This window comes from Euleptes europaea, chromosome 11 (genome assembly GCF_029931775.1).
Source record: "Euleptes europaea isolate rEulEur1 chromosome 11, rEulEur1.hap1, whole genome shotgun sequence".
In the NCBI taxonomy this organism is placed as follows: Eukaryota; Metazoa; Chordata; class Lepidosauria; order Squamata; family Sphaerodactylidae; genus Euleptes; species Euleptes europaea.
In genome coordinates, this window is record NC_079322.1 from 62187500 (window position 1) to 62207076 (window position 19577).

Below are 19577 nucleotides of genomic sequence, written 5' to 3' on the forward strand. Positions count from 1 at the left end.
CTCTGCATAGGCTGAGAAAGTTCTGAGAGAACTGTGACTGGCCCAAGGTCACCCAGCAGGTTTCCTGTGGAGGAGTGGGGAATCAAACCCTGTTCTCCAGATTTGAGTCTGCCACTCTTAATCACTACACCACGCTGGCTCTCAATGGTATTGAAGTTGGTGATGATTTTCCCTTCCTCCTCAGGCTTTGCCCTCCCCCAACACTGTTCCTGAGGATCCCTTGACCCCCAAGAGCAGAATTTTGGGGTCTCACTGGGCTGCAGCAGGAGGGAAGGAAGCAGGGAAGACCCACCCTGCCATACTATGCATATTTCATGTTCCATTGGGGCTGTCCTCCAGCCTGATCCTGTATTTTTCCCCCAAAAGTAAACTGAGTTCATGGGATCTGTTCCCAAATGAGCAAATATAGGATTAACAGCCTCAAATGCAAATAGATCTACTTAACTGTTTTGTGAATCACAAGGACATGCTGTACAGATACTTTGCCTTTGCAAAATAAGGACCTCTATATTAAAACTTAATTTGTAGATTTTGTTTAAAGTGACTTTTCTCAGTCTCTATGGAAATAAGTGGTGCTGTTTACTTATGTTCAAGTGAACACAGCTAAATTGGTCGATTTCCTTTTGTGAGGTTTTTTTTTTTTGCCATCACAGTTGATTTATGGTGACCCTGTAGGGTTTTCAAGGCAAGAGATGTTGGAAGGTGGTTTGCCATTGTCTGCCTCCGCATCATGCCACTGGTATTCCTTGGAGGTTTCCCATCCAAATACTTACCAGGTCACCCAGTAAGTTTTCACGGCAGTGTGGGGATTCGAACTTCGGTTTCCCCGATCCTAGTCCAACAGCTTAACCACCACACCATGCAGGCTCTCTCTTTGTGCGGTTACTGATATCATACGCATCACCGTCCAAAAAGCTTTGGACATAATCCCTTACCAAAGGCTTGTGAGTCATGGGATAAAGAGGGCAGGTCCTCTAATGGATTAGAGACTGGTTAAAAACAGGAAGCAGAGTTGGTGGACACATCTTGCAATGGAGAGAAGTAAGCTGTGGGATTCCAAGGGGTTTGGCATTGGGATCAGTGCTGTTTAATTTGTTCATAAACAATCTGAGATTAGGGATAAGGAGCGAAATGGGCAAGTTTACCAATGATAATAAATTACTCAGAGTGGTGAAGAGTGGTTAGGAGCAGTAGACTCTAATCTGGAGAACCGGGTATGATTCCCCACTCCTCCACATGAGCGGCAGACTCTAATCTGGTGAATCAGGATAGTTTCCCCATTCCTCCAGATGAAGCCAGCTGGGTGACCTTGGGCTAGTCACAGTTCTCTTAGACCTCTCTCAGCCCCACCTACCTCACAGGGTGTCTGTTGGGAGAGGAAGGGAAAGAGATTGTAAACTGGTTTGATTCCCCTTAAAAAGTAGAGACAGTCGGCATATAAAAACCAACTCTTTTTCATCATCTCTCAAAACTGGGTAAAAAAGGAATAAAATGATGAACTTTAAAAATACGCTGATGGAATTTGAACTGGAGATAACCCACGAGGAAAGATATCTTGAGGATGTAGTGCGTCACTCAATGAAATGTCAGCTCAGTTTGTGGCAACAGCAAAAAAGATGATGGCCAATAGATTTACGATGGACAAAAAAATACTTCACCCAACTAATTAACATGGAATTCATTGTGCAGGATGCAGCCCCTAGTTTAATTGGCTTTCAAAGGGGATTAGGCAAATTAATGGAAGATAAATCCATCAATAGTTATTAGACGTGATGATTAAATGACACCAACATGTTCTGAGACAGTAATCCTGTGAATGCTCGTGCTACACATACAGAATGTACACTGATAAGTTACATTAGAGTTTTTTATATGTACTGCAGCTCTGATGGTGGTTTTTAACGTTTCATAGGACAAAGGGTAATCCCAGTGACAGGCAGGATTGGGGTGGGTAAGATGAGCTGGTTTGATCAAGCTGTGAGAAACGCCTCAAATCAGTAGCTAACGGCTTATAGAAATGCTCCTTTATTTCCTTGATATTTTCTCATATAGGTAAAAAAAAAGTTGCTCCCAATAACCTCTATGTGAAATCCTTTTGCATAATCAAAATAGATGCGTCTGAGAACATTTCAAGGAAGGATGCATGCCCCATTTGTTTCCGTGCAAGTTATTATGCAGGCAGATCCTAAACATGTTTACCAGTCTAACTGTTTTGTCAGACATGGACATATACATGAGATTGCAGCATTAGATTGAAAATCCAAGTTTCTGTTATTGCTCTGTGAAGCATCATGCACACTGACAGCATTATATAAATAAAAGTCACTACATTGTAGTACCCTTTTATTAAAGGTAAAGGTAAAGGTCCCCTGTGCAAGCAGTGGGTCATTCCTGACCCATGGGGTGACATCACTAAAATATCAAAATGTAGTGCCTTTCCCAATCATTGTTTCCTGTTTTTTGAGGGTACCCTGGAAAAAGCCAAAGTCTGTGATAAAAATGGAGAGCAGAAATGTGATAATTTGGATAGTCCTTTTTTTTATTTTTTCCCCATGGACCAAAAGGTTTCAGATTTGGATGCAAGTTGAGAAATGCCTGATACAAATATTTTTTACATGGGTGTAATAAATAGTAGTTTAAGAAAAATTAAAATGACAAAATGTCTTTCCACCTTGATTGCCATTGAATGTAGCCCTGTTACTCACCGAGAGGGCTCTTTCCGCTCCGAGGTAAAAGGGGCATCTTGAAGCTTGGGTTTTCCCGCCCTTTGCTCGGGGAGGCAGGACCAAATCTTCTCATTTCCTGTCTCCTGGGCGGGAAAGCCTCTAGCTTCCACTTTTCCAAGAGGCCGTTGCTAGAGACAGGAGTAAAAAACTAGAGAAGACATAAACATGAAAAAACCACAACCAAAAAACGTGGTATGGAACTTTTTTAACAGTTAACATTCTATCTACACACACAAGACTTCTACTTGGTGTAGTAGGAAACTAAGAAGCAAAAGAGTGACCTTTCCCTGAAGGTAGGACAGACCCATGGGAATCCCTGGGCTGTTGTATCCTAATGTGCATGTGGTTTAGCCAAGATATGCTCACAGAAGTGATCTGAATAAGCCCAGGTTACCTAGAACCTGCCCCTCTAAGACTAGGGTGGGGCAAGATGCCCCTTTTACCTCGGAGCGGAAAGAGCCCTCTCGGTGAGTAACAGGGCTACATTCCCGCTCCAGGCAAAAGGGGCATCTTGAAGCTTGGGATGTCCAAGAGCAGTAGCATTTTGGGTGGGAATTAGTTCTCCCTTTCCTCTACCACATGCTGTAGAACTCTTCTTCCGAATGCCGCATCCGCCGAAGCATAGGTGTGAATGCGGTAATGTTTTACAAAGGTGGAGTTGGACGCCCATGTAGCAGTTCTGCAAATCTCGTCGACTGACACTTGTCTGGTAGCTGCTGCTGAAGTGGCGGCACTACGAACTGAGTGGGCTGTGATGCCTGTCGGGATCGGAAGATTGGATTGTTGGTAAGCCTCAGCAATGCAGCGTTTGATTGCTCGACTTAAGGAAGGTCTGGATAGTCTGTGGCCCTTGTTAGGGGCCGAAATAGAAATGAAGAGATAGTCTGTAGACCTAAAAGGAGCTGTTCTGTTGATGTATATTTTTAAAGCTCTGCGGACGTCCAGAGTGTGCCATAATTTTTCTTTGTGATTGGTAGGATGAGGACAGAAGGAGGGAAGGTAAATTTCTTGCTGTCTATGGAAGGTAGAATTGACTTTAGGGGTAAAGGCTGGATCAGGTCTAAGTACCACCTTGTCTTTTTGAAAAAGGCACAGTTCTTTCCTGATTGAGAGAGCTCCCAACTCTGATATTCTTCTTGCGGAAGTAATTGCCGTGAGGAAAATAGTCTTCATCCCCAGATATGGAAGACGGGCGACGTCCAAGGGTTCAAAAGGTGGTCTCATGAGTGCTCGAAGAACTAGGCCAAGATTCCAAGTGGGGAAGCGATGAATTGGAGTAGGGTGTGTTTGGGCTACTCCTTTAAGGAAGGCTTTGACTTGAGGATGGTTCGCAAGGGTGTAGCCATCCAGGACAGGAGATATTGTAGCTATGGCCGACACTTGCACGCAGGGTATTTGTCCGTAGGCCCAGCAGGACTCCATCCGGTAGGAAGGACAGGAAGGATGGGAGGTCCAGATGGAGGGGATCTGTGTGTTTGCGTCTGCACCACCTGACGAAGGTTCTCCAGGTGTACTCGTATATCCTCCGAGTGGAGGGTCGTCTGGCTTCTATAATGGTATTGATCACCTCTTCGCTCAGTTGCAGCTGCCGCAGCCTTAGCCTCTCAATGTCCACACGTGGAGCTTGAACCAGGCTGGGGTGGGGTGGACGATGGGTCCCTGGTGTAACAGGTTGGGGAAATTCGGGATGCGCCATGGCCTCTGAATGGACATTGCCATTAGGTCCGCATACCATGGTCGTCGGGGCCAATCCGGAGCGACCAGGACTACCAGGGCCTTTTCCATCTGAATCTTTCTGAGTACCCTTGGGAGTATGGGGAGAGGAGGAAATGCAAACAGGATGCCTGGAGGCCATGGGACTAGTAGAGCGTCTATCTGTTCCACGCTTGGATGGAAGAAGCGGGAGAAAAACCTGGGGAGCTGTCGATTCTGATGTGATGCAAATAGATCCACCTGAAGCGGACCCGACTTGCGGTCGATCAGTTGGAAGGCTTGATGACAGAGTGACCACTCTCCCTCGTCTATTGTCCGACGGCTGAGCCAGTCTGCTTGCACATTTTGCACTCCTTGGATGTGTTCTACCTGGATGTGGAGAAGGTTCTTCTCTGCCCATCTGAGGATCTTTTCCGCTTCTTGATGCAAGATGGATGACCGGGACCCACTTTGCTTGTTGAGGTGGGCCTTCGTTGCTATGTTGTCCATCCGCACGAGGACGAATTGGCATTGGATGCGACTGTGAAAGTGGATGAGGGCCAGGTAAACTGCCCTTAGCTCTAGGAGGTTGATATGATGCTTTTGTTCCTCTCGGGACCAGATGCCCTGAATCAGTTCCTTTTCTAGGGTGGCTCCCCACCCTTGGAGAGAGGCGTCGGTGAATATCTGTACCGGTTCTGGCAAGATGAACAATTTGCCTCTCCGGAGATTCGGTGAGTGACTCCACCACCTGAGACTTGTTCTCGTCTTTTGATTCAGGGGAATGATCGAGTTGACTTTTTTGGTGATCTGGGCCTGGTGAGGTCTGAGAAGCCACTGTAGTGGTCTGGCGTGTAAGCGGGCCCAAGGTACGGCTGGGATGTAAGAGATCATGAGACCTTGGAGACTTGCTAGAGTGAGGAGATGTGAGGTCTGTGCTTTGGAAAGTTGCTTGGCAAGAGATACTTTGGATACTTTGTCCTCGGGTAGGATGATGGTATCTTTGGCCGTGTTGATGACTACACCTAGGTGTAGCAGAGTCTGTGAGGGTTGAAGGTGACTTTTTGCGTAATTGACGAGGTATCCGTGGTCTTCCAAGGTGTTGATGACTCTTCTGGTATGTGACAGCGACTGTTGTAGTGAGGGGGCGCACACCAGCAAGTCGTCGAGATACGGATGAACCTGTATCCCTTCGCGTCGCATCTCTGCTATGAGGGTCACCAGCACCTTGGTGAATACCCTGGGGGCTGATCCCAAGCCGAATGGGAGGGCTTTGAATTGAAGATGGTCTGTGTGATACGCAAATCTCAGGTATTTTCGATGTAGAGGGTGAATTGGGACGTGGAGGTATGCCTCCGTAAGGTCGATGGATGTCATGTAAGATCCGTGTTTTAAAGCCTCTATGATGGAGTGTAGAGTCTCCATCCTGAAATGTTTTGTGGGGACATATTTGTTTAAAATTTTTAGGTCTAGAATAGCCCTCCAGTCCCCGTTCCTCTTTGGAACAGTGAAGAAGGTCGAGTAGACCCCTGCGAACTGCTCCGGGAGAGGGACTCTTTCTATTGCACTGATGTGAAGAAGATGGTTGATTGCTTGTATGGTTCTGAGATGTTTGGCTTCTGATTTGGATCTTGGAGAGGGCACAAAGCGGTCTGGAGGGAGGGTGCGGAATTCGATTTTGTAGACCTCCTGTATCAGCTGGAGCACCCAGGCATCCGTCTGGGAGCCCACCCACCGTGGGTAGAAGTGTTGGAGTCTTCCCCCCACGGGAATTGTTTTGGCGTCACTGCTTGTTGGTCTTAGGGAATTTGCTAGCCTTGTCCCCTCCTCTGAACTGGGAGTGGTAAGGTCGGTTGTTGTAACGGCCCTGTCCTTGTCTACGAAAGGGCTGGTTGTTGTTGTGAGACCAGAAAGGTCGTCTCTGGTCCTGTCTGAATCTTTGAAGGGTGTGAGATGAACGAAAGGAGTGAGAAAAACCCTTCTGTTCTTTTTTGGATGACTTGGGCATGGCTCGCTTCTTGTCCTTGGTTTCTGCTAACATCTTGTCAAGACGTTCGCCAAATAGTTTCCTCTCTTGAAGAGGGTAGGAGAGAGGAACGGACTTAAACTTTGAGTCCACTTGCCAGGTTCTGAGCCAAAGCGCCCTACGGATTGCCGCGTTGGAGGACATGGATCTGGCCGAGAAGGTGAGAGCATCCAGGGCTGCGTCCCCAAGGAAAGAAGATGCTAAAATTATTCTGTCCATGCCATCAGTGATTCTTCTGTCTGCTCCTGCTAGTAGCTGAGAAATCTTTTTTGCCCATGCAATGGAGGCTCGGGCTATGATGGCAGCCGTAGCATTGGCTTGAATAGTGAGAGCTGTGGATTCATGAATTTTTCTGGATAAAAATTCCATTTTACGATCAAATTGGTCCTTTATGGTGCCCACCCCCTCCTCTGATAGACCATCTGGGGATTGCAGGGAAGCCACTGGGGCATCTACTACTGGTAAGGCCAGAAACTCCATGGCTGGTGGAGTCATCTCAAACAGCTTTTTGATTGATAATGGGAATTGTCTGTTTTGAGTGGGTTTTTCCCACTCCGCTCTAATGAGCCTTACAAAGTACTCAGGGAGGGGGACCCTTTTGGCTTTAGGGGCACCCTGAGGGAAGTAATCCTTAGAGCCTACTGGCCAGACCTTAGGAACAGACTAATCTGCCTTAGTGGATGGCTGATCAGAAAGCTCCAATGCAACAAGTGCCTTAGAGAGTAGGTACTGGTAATCTTCAGGGGAGAAAAGCCTAGGCTGCTCTTCCCTTGGTGAGATATCAATCTCTGTGTCAGAGTTGTATTCTCCCTCCTCTCTATCTTCTTCAGAATAATATGATTGGGAATCATCAGCTTGCTCCTCATGTCCTTGAGCATCGCCACTGGTAGCCTTTGGGGCAGCCTTAGTGTGCAGGGGGGCAAGGGAGCGAGATTGGCTGCAGCAGGGTTCGCTAGCCATAGATCTGGAGGGAGATGTGCGTGCCCTGTGTTGATGGACTTGTGGGGCCAGAATGGGGGCGCTTTGTCTAGCCTGTCTGCGGTCCAGGACTCTCTCAATAATCGCCTCCATATCGCTTACAGAAAACATGGTTGCCCCCGCTTCCAAGTTCCCGGCGCCTGGTACGTTACCGTCCTGTGATCCGGTGTTTCTCCCTGGGCTGGAACGGACCGACTGCTCAGCACACCGAGAGGAGGAAGAGGAGTCAGTAGGCGCGGCCGTCTGGACACCCGAGCTGTGCTTTGGGTCCAGCGATTGCTTTCGGCTCTTGTTGTTGGAGCCGCCTGAGCCGGGAGCCTTGCCGCCTGTGTGCTTTCGCTTCGCCCCCACCTTTCCTTTCTTCTTAGAGGAGGAGGGGCCGGCATGGCTGGCGTCCTCTGAGAGTCCGCCTTGGCGGCTGACGGAGGATTCCCCCAGGGGTTGAGGCCCCAGAGTCTTGAGGGACTGATCGTAGTCCTTTACTGATAATAGGTCGTCCTCTCTAGGGACGTCCTTCGCCGCGTCCGCCATTTTGGATCGGGTCGGGCGATTTCTAACTAACTTTTTTTTTTTTTTAAGACAGACAGACTGAGACGGAGGAAGGAAGGAGCACAACGGGAACGAAGAACAGACACGACTAACACGAATAAGACGAACCAGAAAGAAGAGGCAACAGAGCTCTGCGAGTTGCTTGCTCTCCCCGCAAAGGCAGGACTAAAAGTGGAAGCTAGAGGCTTTCCCGCCCAGGAGACAGGAAATGAGAAGATTTGGTCCTGCCTCCCCGAGCAAAGGGCGGGAAAACCCAAGCTTCAAGATGCCCCTTTTGCCTGGAGCGGGAATATTCGAGACTAACATCCTTCTCTTTCAAATCAGGAAACTAATATTAATCCGAGGCATACAGGCTTGTCCTCTGATCTCTTCTTTAGTTGAGGACTTTATAGGCTGCAATAGCCACTGATCTAATTATATAATCTGTTCAATAACCACTCATGGCCACAAGTATCTAAAACTTTATAAAAACAGCATAGCTTAGCAGTTGCTTCTTCCCTTTCATAAAGACGGCTTTATCATCTTTACCTTGGCGGTGGAATTTTTTAACTACAGAATTTGTATACAATAGAGAACTAGAAGGTTTACAAGACTGAAGAGGCTACACACACCCAGAATATAAAAATATTTTATACAACAATCCTAAAATGTATAACTTGTCATCCAGAATTAGTCTGGCAATACTTTTCAGATTTATTATGCTAGAGTCAACATTTGATTTATGTACTTTCATCCTGAAAGTATATTTAGCAAAACTATTGCTTTTCACATAGAATGGTATGGCAAAGAAGCTTAAGAACACAAGAAGGCCACAGGGCAAAGAGGCCAAGGCCTTACCCTGATGCTGCCCCCTGCACTGGTATTCAGAGGTTTGCTGTCCCTATATCTGGAGGTTTCCTTAACCCATCATGGCTAGTAGCAGCTGTGGATGGATCTCTCCGACATGAATATAATACCAACTCTTAAAGCAATCTATTCTAGTGATCATCACTACATCCACCAGCAGTGAATTCTACAATCTACTTACTCACTGGGTAAAGAAATATTTCTTTTTGTTGGTTCTGAAATGCCCATCAACTTCATTAGGTAAAGGTAGTCCCCTGTGCAAGCACTGGGTCATAACTGACCCATGGGGTGATGTCACATCATGACTTTTACTAGGCAGAATATGTTTACAAGGTGGTTTGCCATTGCCTTCCCCAGACATCTACACTACAGCCCAGCAAGCTGAGTACTTTATTGGGTGCCCCCTTATTCTAGTATTATAGGTGAGGAAGAAAAAGTTCCCTGTAGTCATTTTTTTCACCCCATGCGTAATTTTATGAGTCTATTACATCCCACATTAGTTGCGTTTTTTCTAAGTTGAGAAGTTCCTGACTCTTTAGCCTTTTCCTTAGAAGAAAAATATTCCAGCTCCTTAATGCAGCTGTACTCTGTAGCTCGCAGAGAGCCACATTTACAATTACTATCAAACAAAAGAGCCACAGCTACTGTATGTCCTCTGCACCTCTCCAAACACAAACCCACACACACATTAATCTAACATTAAATATGTAAAGAAAAACTTTTAAACTCCCAGAGTACTTCTGTGCAGGTACGGTTGCCTTTCCCCACCACTTCAACCTCAGCCTGCCCCTGCGTATCAGGAGTGAGGCTTCCCTTTACACCTTCCAACTCTCCTCACCATGAGGCAAAGAAATTCAGGTGAGCAAATAAGATTGCCAAGGCGCCTAGAGGAGAGCAAGGTAATTGTGGAGAAAGGGGAGTAACACCACTGCCACCTCACTATGGCTAGCTTGCTCGTTTCCTGGGTGTCTGGTGTAGTGGTGGTATTTATTATCTGGAGCCAGCTCGCTCTCCTCCTGATAGCTTTCCGGGTGCTGAGATGAGAGTGCAAAGACTGTGGAGAAGGGTGGGAATTGCTGGAAAGGACGAGGACTTTACTGCCATTTCTGGCATGACACCCACATCTCAGGGAGCCTCGCAGTTTACCTGTCCTCCAGTGGCAGCTGTTTCAAAGTGTAAATCACCTGTCAACCACAAGCCCTACCAAGTCAATGGCCTTGCCCACGTTCCTGGAACACGGAGTGGATGCCACATCAGCAGAAGAGCCACAGGTACCATGTCAAACAGCCACATGAGGTTCCTAAGCCACTGAGTGAGCATCACTGCCTTAATCATTTTGGATGTCCTCTTCTGCACTTTTCACAAATCTGCAATATCCTTTTTGAGATCCTGACCAGAAGAACTGACTGGATTAGATCATACAAGCAAATACACTGGCCGGTCAACTGTACCATTTGTCTCTAACCTGCAAGTTTGTTTTATCTTCTTTTTCAAAAATGTTGCATAGGAAAATAAAAAATGCAGTAGCCTTAGAACTTTCCAACTGCAGACCAGATATTACACTGACAAAAGGCCAGAGATGCATCTAGTCTAATCCCAGTTTGTAAATAAATCATGAAATTCAGACTAGAGGAATTCCACTGATCGAACTACAGGTAGGAAGTAGCTAGAAGGAACACGGTTAAAAATGGGAAGGGAAGGAATTCAGAAAGTAAAAAGGCTACAATAAACAGGAATACAAAGCCGGGGACAGATAATATGGGTGGGCAAGTATAAATTGTGGTCAAGGGCCAGGACCAGAAGTCTGTAATATCATTTGTAGGATTTTTCTCCCATTCTCTGGATAAACCTTGTGATTAATGGAATGGTACAGCTCTTGGGAGAAAAAGTTAAACTGATGATGTATTTCATACCATGTGATCAAGTAAGTGTGTGCATGGGGGGAGGTTAAGGTGTACATTGACACTGCCAAATTGTGAAATTACATTTACTATAAAATAAGGTACTGGAAACTAGATGGTGTAGTGGTTAAGAGCGGTGGTTTGGACCTGGAGTCTGATCTGGAGAACCGGGTTTGATTCCCCACTCCTCCACATGAGTGGCGGAGGCTAATTGGTGAACTGGATTTGTTTCCCCACTCCTACACACGAAGCCAGCTGGGTGACCTTGGGTAAGTCACATTCTCTCAGCCCCACCTACCTCACAGGGTGCTGTTGTGGGGAGGGGAAGGGAAGGTGATTGTAAGCCGGTTTGAGTCTCCCTTAAGTGGTAGAGAAAGTCAGCGTATAAAAACAAACTCTTCTACTTCTTAACAATCAGACAGAAATCAGGGAGGTTATGATTATCAATGCACACAAGCAAAACTGATTTCCCTTGTTCAAAGACAGCAAACCTAATTATCAGATTCTGAGAACAAACAACTAGGGATTGGTATTACCTGCATGCCCTGCCTGTCAATGGTAAGAAGCATTTTTCTGGCCACAGTTGATAAAATACTATTTTAGACAGACTGGAATGGAATAATGTAATTGGCTATAATAAAACATAGATCAAGAATGGGCTGGAACAAAGAAAGACTCTCTGTTGTATTTGCTATATAGTAAAGATATAAAGGTAATAAAGTAAATAAAAAAGGAACAAAATCTATTCATTTTTTTAATTTCCAGATGGGGATTAGTAGCTACCAGCATATCTCTCTGAATTACTATCATGCAGGGCTTGATTAGACGGGGATATCATCACGATCAGTATAAAGAAAGAGATACATTATTTATCTCTCTTCTTTGTTCCCTACTCATATTGTAGATGAGCTACAAGGATATAAAGGCAGACTCCTCAAGTCATCATGGCTGAATGTCATCTGGAAAGATAAAGCACCAGGTAGAATTTAAAGTGCTTATTGAAAAATACTATTTCTGCATAGCTGGCAAGAGGTTAATACAGAGATTGTTTTTAAAGTCATATTTCATTCAGTTCCCAACTTAGTTATTCAATTTTTACAGTGATGGTATTCTGAAAAAATAGGGATTCTGAAAAAAGTCTGTAAACTCAGACTATCACATGTGTGGCAGAAGGTTGAATACATATCTGTATTCATGTATCTACAGTGCCAGAAAGTGCATCACAAAAAAGGAAGAGATCTCTGTCAAGGATGTAATGTATAGAGCTGGGGGAGGGAGTTACATTCCCATACAAATTATGCATCAGAACCTGAAAAAACATGCTTAAGAACATAAGAAGATTCCTGCTGGATCAGACCAGTGGTCCATCTAGTCCAGCATCCTGTCTCACACAGCAGCTAACCAGTTCCTCTGGAGGCCCAACCACAGAGCATAGAGGCCGAGGCCTTCCCCTGATGCTGTCTGCTGGCACTGGTATTCAGAGGTTTACTGCCTCTGAACATGGAGGTTCCCTGTAGTCATCATGGCTAGTAGCCCTGATAGACCTATCGTCCATGAATCTATAAAGTCCCTTTAAAGCTGTCTATTTTCTTTTGCAGATATCTTTCAAGTATTGCTTTTTCCAAGTCAAATATAATTTCTTTAGAATTTGGATTTTTAATGGAAGGAATAGTATGGTGACCAACTGGAGTAACAGAGATAAGGGCAGAAAGGATACACACGTGGGGAACCAAATTGTAAGTTAGGATAGAAGTAGTAGTATAAGACACACACATTCCATTCCCTGAAAAATTATAAGAGTCTGGCAGATCTTGGCTGTTTTGTTGGTAGAAGGCTCTTCCAAAGGAGTGGGACTATCACTGAAACCAGCCTGAGTTCAAGATGAAACTTATCCAGTGCAGAGAGAAGTTAGAATGATACTTGGGTTTTCTGGTAGCAACTTAGCCCCTTGGAATGGCCTACTTAGCGGAGAGCAGGAAATGCAATCTCTGGTGATCTTCAGGCTGACCGTTTTAAATTGGCTTTGAAAAGGACTTGTAGGAGGAAGGCTGTTAGAAAGTTCACGTCCAGGAGCACATGCTAAATAGGATCAAACCCACTGTTTTTCTAGCATATTTTCCCAAAGATTAAAAAAAAACAACCCTTAACTTTAAAAAGTTGATATTTCTGCAGTATACCAGTTGATGCTTGTGGAACAGTGGGTTTTTTTTGGGGGGGGGGGGCCAACAGTCCAGCTAATGTTGCCCTTTATGTAAAGTCTGATTACTTTCAATTAAAATACCAGAGCATCTCCCAATCTTTTGTTTCAACTGTTACTTAACTACAAAAACAAAGCAAAAACCTGAGGCTCCTTAAATGTGAACAGATGGGTTACTCCCCTTCTACACTTGGAGCCATCTTGAACGTAGTACAAAATTATTTAAGGTAGTTAAACAGAAGCAGGCTATAAAGAGCTATAGAATGTGCTCACATAACCAAAATGCTTAGGGAATAAAATAGCATATGCCACTCACTGTTGATAGGTGCAAAGTTAAATCCACTGGGGAAAAGAATCCTTGTTATTTATGAACACAGTACTTATGATTCTCTCCTATACAGTGGAACCAATTTAGAGATCATTAGCTCTTTCTCTCCTGTTGCTGCTAAATGCTGGAAAATAAAAGAAAAATGCTGGGACAGATCATGAAAGGATGAATCCCTCGATAATTAGCCATTTCTGTTTTGTCTTTCTCTGATGTATCTGGGACTGGCCTCTTTCAAACAAAGGACTGTAGGATGTATGGTATTACGGTGTAAATCTCCTTAGGACTGCATTGTTAATTTCTTGCCAGTATGGAAAATCTTACATTGTAGATTCATCCAGGATGCAAAATATCTAGGTTTTCAGCCAGTATGAAAAGCATCCTCTGACCTTAAAGTTGTTTGCATTCAAGCCATGGGTACCATTATTTAAACCCAATAGCATTCATCTTTAGAAACAGTAGCCCATGATATTCCTAGAATATCACTCCCAAGGGCTGCAGAGGGAGGGGAGAGGTTAGAAAGTTCAGGTCAAGGAGCAGAGCTCTGCTCATGTCAAATAAGGGCCAGGGCACTGTGTTTTCTAGCGAATGGCTTACTTAAGAATAGCTCAAGGCAGCCCTGTATCACAAGCCTTGCTACATAATTAAAGATGGATGCTGGCTGTTTGAAGGCTAAACCTTGCCGCAAAAACAAGGTTTTTGGGATTATGATAACTCTCCATCACAAGTTAAGCATCGGCCGTGGAATCCTTTTTTTTTTGCCATCAAGTCACATCTGACTTATGGTGACCCAGTAGGGTTTTCAAGGCAAGAGACATTCAGAGGTGGTTTGCAATTGCCTGCCTCTGCGTCACGACCCTGGTATTCCTTGGAGGCTGCCCATCCAAATACTAACCAGGGCCAACCCTGCTTAGCTTCTGAGATCTGCTGAGATCAGGCTAGCCTGGGGCTCTCCAGGTTAGGGCCTTCTTATCTAGATTGCTTTAACTTCGCTTCCTTGGTCTTCTCCAGTATATCTGCTTGATTAATTAAACTCATATTTCTTTTCTGTAACTACAATCAAAGTCACAAAACAGAGCCTTACCCCTTAGCATGCTCTTCACCAACCTCAAGCTTCTGGTCCTCCTCTGACAACTCACCACCACTCTGCCATTAGGGGAGGGGCTGTGGCTCAGTGATCTGCTTTGCATGCAGAAGGTCCCAGGTTCAATCCCCAGCACCTCCACTTAAAGGGACTAGACAGGTAGGTGATGTGAAAGGCCTCCGCCTGAGACCATGGAGAGCCACTGCCGGTCTGAGTAGACAATACTGACTTTGATGGGCCAAGGGTCTGATTCAGTATAAGGCAGCTTCATCCTTTCCCATTACTCCCGCCATACTTCTGTTCTGCAAAAACTCATCAACCCCAAGGCATCTCCAGTGTCTTAACTTTGCCATCACAATGCCTTCTGTCATCTTTCCCCCATGCTTGGAAGACATCCTCCCTCACATCCATTCTGGAAACTGCTTTCCTCTCCTTTAATCCCTCTCCTTGAAGGAACCTACCATTGTCTGCATTGCCTTAGGGCAAGGGTCCCCAGCATGGTGCCAGTGGATACAACACTTTTTCTAACATGTTTTTAGGAAGTGGGTAGGGCTTTTGCCCAGCAAGGCCTATGACTGGCTGTGCAGTTTTGTTTTTTCCCCAAAGTGTTACTTTGGCAGCATCTGCCAGCAGAACACAACAATCAACACTGTGTTACTGAAGTTAAGCTGTGGCAATCATTTTGTGGCTGGCTCTGCCTCCTGCGGCAACCATTTTGTTGCTGTGCCCACTGTGCCATGTTAGAATTCAAGATGTGCCTGCAGGCTCAAAAAGGTTGGGGACCCCTGCCCCAGGGATTCTCCCCACCCATTCCTCTTTACACATCATATCCAGACATGCCCTTCATTGATGGTCTACGTTAGGGAAGACAACCGTATGGCTATCAGGGCAAGAGACCATGTCAGTTATATTTTACAGGACACCTGGTCAGCGGCAAAAGCATTTAGATGGGTTTTCTATAGCAATAAGCAAGAATCACCTGCAGAAAGCTTGTGTAAGCTAAGAGTTGGCCTGCTCCCCTTTTGGAAACCTCTACCTTCTTAGGTCATGTGTGCCCAACAAACACATCTATTCCCATGACATATTTCTTTTACAGCACTCAGAGCACCATTTTAATCTCTCAACAAGCTTCTGAGGTGAACTTGACAGTGCCTGTCCCAAGGTCCCTCCACTGAGAGGAGCTGAACTTAATTTTCTCATGTCCCAGCCTAACACTCTAGCCCCTACACTACAGGACTCATAACTTGGAAGGCTATAGTCATATAATAAAGTATATTTTTAAATTGCAGAGCAGTGTAAATTGTATAAGTAGCATTTTTGTTTCTTGCACAGGTAAAGAGATTAGAAGGTCTGGGGCTGATAATATCGTCTGTACCACTCGGCCCCTGGCAGCAGGGATCCCATCCAAAGGGAGACAAAAGGAAGCTTGGTGGTGTTCACATCACTTCTACTTTGAAATTACGGAGCCCTGGAGACTACCTTGGACTGTACCTTGAACTCATTTTGTGAGCATGTGGAGGCGCATGATACCACTGGTTAATGTAACCCGGTAGTGTTTGAGAACTCATTTCCAAATAATATACTGGACCTGACACTTTAATCGTACAGCGCATGCTTTGCCATGAGTTAAGGTCTCAGGTTCAATTCCTGCTGTGTCTTAAGCAGACACAGCAGGAATTGAACCTGAGACCTTAACTCATGGCAAAGCATGCGCTCTGTGACTAAAGTAGAACCAGTGTGGTGTAGTGGATAGTATTAGAGCAGGATCTTCACACAATGCATAGTTAAACTGTGGAACTCCCTGCCCCAGGATATGGTGAGGGCTGCCAACTTAGAAGGCTTTAAGAGGGGAGTGGACATGTTCATGGAGGAGAGGGCTATTCATGGCTACTAGTCAAAATGGCTATTAGTCGTGATGCCTACCTATTCTCTCCAGGATCAGAGGAGCATGCCTATTATATTAGCTGTGGAACACAGGCAGGACAATGCTGCTGCAGTCGTCTTGTTTGTGGGCTTCCTAGAGGCACCAGGTTGGCCACTGTGGGAACAGACTGATGGACTTGATGGGCCTTGGTCTGATCCAGCAGGGCCTTTCTTATGTTCTTATGATCTGGGAGACCCAAGTTCAAATCCCCACTCTGTCCTGGAAGCTCACTGGGTGACCTTGGACCAGCCATACGCTTTCAGCTTAACCTGCCTCACAGGACTGCTGTGAGGACAAAATGGAGAAAAAGGAAAACAATGTAAGCTGCTTTGGGTCCCCTTTGGAGAGAAAGGCGGGGTATAACTGATGTAAATAAATAAAGTATGGGCCCTCCCCATGCCTTGCTCAAAGCTAATTAGAGAAAAGGTTTAACGAATAAACAGAAATGTTGCCTTATTTCACACTCTGCTACTGTGAGCAAATAGATATGGATTGTTTCCTTACCAGGACACAAAGGGGAGTCACAGACTGAGCAGCTGTCTTTTCTTAAACATGGCTAGCAGCTGATCTACCTGAGCTAGCCAGGGCAGATTCGTATCCCTTTTCCTTCATGGTGGCTGTGTGTACAGGGCGCCCATGTATCAAGGTGCCTGTAGCACACTGGTGCAATCATGTGCTGCACTGCCACATCTTATTGAGATGGAGGCTGCATGAGTTGCATTTCTAGAACTGCAAGAGAACATCCATGACCGGCCTCCAAACAATCGTTGTTATTGTATGGTGGGGCCCATAACTAGATAAAGCAATTTCTGCTTATAAGCTGCCCTTAGGTTCAGCTAAGGGATAGATGTTACTTAAGGATCCCCCTCCCCAAAATAATATTTTTAATACAGCCAAATCACCTTGATATTTAAAGATGTGACCCCTCTTTTAAGATGTGACTCAGATACATATTGCAGCAGCAAACTCCTTGTAAGAGATTCTCCTTCCAAAGCAAGAACAGATGAAGGCTCTTGATATATATCTTTAAGATATTTCCGCTAAAAATAATTAGTGGTGATCTTCATAATTATGTAACTTAAATGTATGTGCCATTAGTATGATATAGATAAATCACTCATACAAAGGAACTGTTGTCCTGGGCTCAGGAATTCCTAAAAAAGAGCAAAATAAGGCATTCCTTTACAATACTTTAATAGATTCCTTAACCTGTTGCTTTTTGTAAGACATTTTGATCTTTTAAAGAGCATGCATTTATAAGAGAATGCCTTTTATTTCATTATTTTTGCATGTGCACAGCTGAGACTTCAATACATCTTTTCAGCCATCTTTACATTACATTAATCACTTTTTGTTTATATCTGCACAACGAAAATGTTTTCAGGGATAATTTGTACAGTTCATTTGAGTACATATATGTGTGTGTGTGTGTGTGTGTGTGTATTATGTAGCTGGATAAATACTTTATAATTTGTAACGTGCCTTATGAAATATTTGTCTTGCCAGACTAATTTCCCTTGCTTGATACCAAATAAATCTGAATTGATATACAACAAAACTACAAAAATATCCATAAATAATGCACAGCATTTGATAGGGAAAGCCTCATCCTAAATTCTTGTACATTTACAAGTGTTTTATAGTTCTTTAGGCAAGGGGGGGGGGAAATGATTTAATGCTTTTAAATACTTATAATAAATTTATAGCACAGTAAAATTATATAGGACTTGCATACAGCCTATGGAATAATTTGTAGCCACTACAGAATCTTTTGGGAAGAAGGGGTTAAGGCATTACTTAAGAACAGCCCAGTTCCTCACATACCTTAGGGGTTTGGTGGTGTTTTTTTTTTAAAGCAAGAAAAAAAAAATCCAAACCCTGCCTCTTGTCTCAGAACAACAAAGGACTGACGACATTATCTGTTACAGGGAACACTGTTAGTTCGCGCAAGAATATATTATTCGCATTTTTGAAAAAGATTATATAATAACACTGTAACTTGTACTTCGCTAGAAGAAAAGAGAAAATGATACAATAGATCAAATCTTGCCCCACCTTTCTCTGCCCCCCCTTTTCTTGGTGAAAAGGACATAAATTGTTTAGGGGCGCCACAGCGCCACCAACACAGATCAATACAAAACAAAAAAGATTTTCCCACCGTGTGCAAAAAAAAAAAAAAAAAAAAGCTAGAAAAATGCCCAAAATTACAAAATGTCTCCCAAAAGCACCTTCTCAAGAAAAGAACATGACACCTTAGGTGAGATATGCTCATTAGGATCCTTTATATAAAGAAGGCTTTAAGATGAGTGACCAAAAGAGAGCTGATTGGCGAATACAAAGGCCAATGTTTAGAAACAGACATAACTTAATATAAACCCTGTCAATCCCCTCCTTCATTACATGAAGGGCAGTTTCTCCTGTAGTTTACACCCAGCCAATCATCCAACCCCCAAATAATTGCAACCACAAACATCTAAAAATAAATATCCCTGTTACCCATAAAAACAATGCAATTTGTAGTTTTTTTTTAAATATTTTATGCTTTGCTCTTCACATATTTATTATCAGTGTTTAGAGGCTCCACCTTGAAAATATCCCGAGTTCTTCATCGGTTCATAAAAGATCCAAGCACAATGTACGGTTCTAACAGATTCACCCTTACGGAGAGAAAGAAAATTGTTTTCAAACGTGTGCTCAAATATATACACATATACATTAAACATCCGGCGTGGGGTTCAATTAAAAGAGCTCGACCCTAAGAGGAAAAATACGAGCCTGTGTCTGTTTCCTAAACATAAGAAATAGATTTGAAGCTAGCGGATGATCATGATTAAAAAAAAAAAAAAAAAAAGATTAGAAAACTTACCTCGAAAGGAAGCAGACAGCTGCCTCTTCACCAAACAGGCAGCGTACAGTTCCTCGCTTGAGAATCGCCACCTCCACGCAGCCAAAGAATCCCCCAACATCTTTAAAAAGATCTTTGTGAAGGCAAGAGGGAGACAACTCTTCCGTGATCAATGGCCAGTTCCGAAGGCTCCCTTCTCTGCCTCCCCTCCCCGCGAACACACCTAAGGATCCGCGAGGACGTCGCGGGGGGGGGGGCGGCAAAAACCAGAGGAAAATATCCAAAGAAGATTAAAAAGCAGAGGCAAGCAGGAGCCAGAAGAGTCTGGGGTTAACAACTTTGTAATGGCAAGCAGGCGCGCTCTGATTGGTCGGCAGGGCAGTGTCCCTACACGGTCGGCCCTATCCCCCGCGCCTCCCCCCGCCCTTCTGCAGCCTGGAAAAAATGCAGAAATGCAGTATGCCATTTTATACAGGCTTCTCTC

The 19577-nt window shown here is 44.5% G+C and overlaps 1 protein-coding gene across 1 annotated transcript in view; it reads right to left on the bottom strand.

The window, feature by feature from the left end:
• Positions 1-19137, bottom strand: part of EPC1 (enhancer of polycomb homolog 1) — a 72546-nt gene extending 53409 nt beyond the window's left edge. The window contains exon 1 of the mRNA XM_056857236.1: positions 19115-19137. The gene's annotated coding sequence lies outside the window, so the exon portion shown is untranslated. The remainder of the gene's footprint in view (positions 1-19114) is intronic.
• Between the last annotated feature and the right edge of the window lie 440 nt (positions 19138-19577).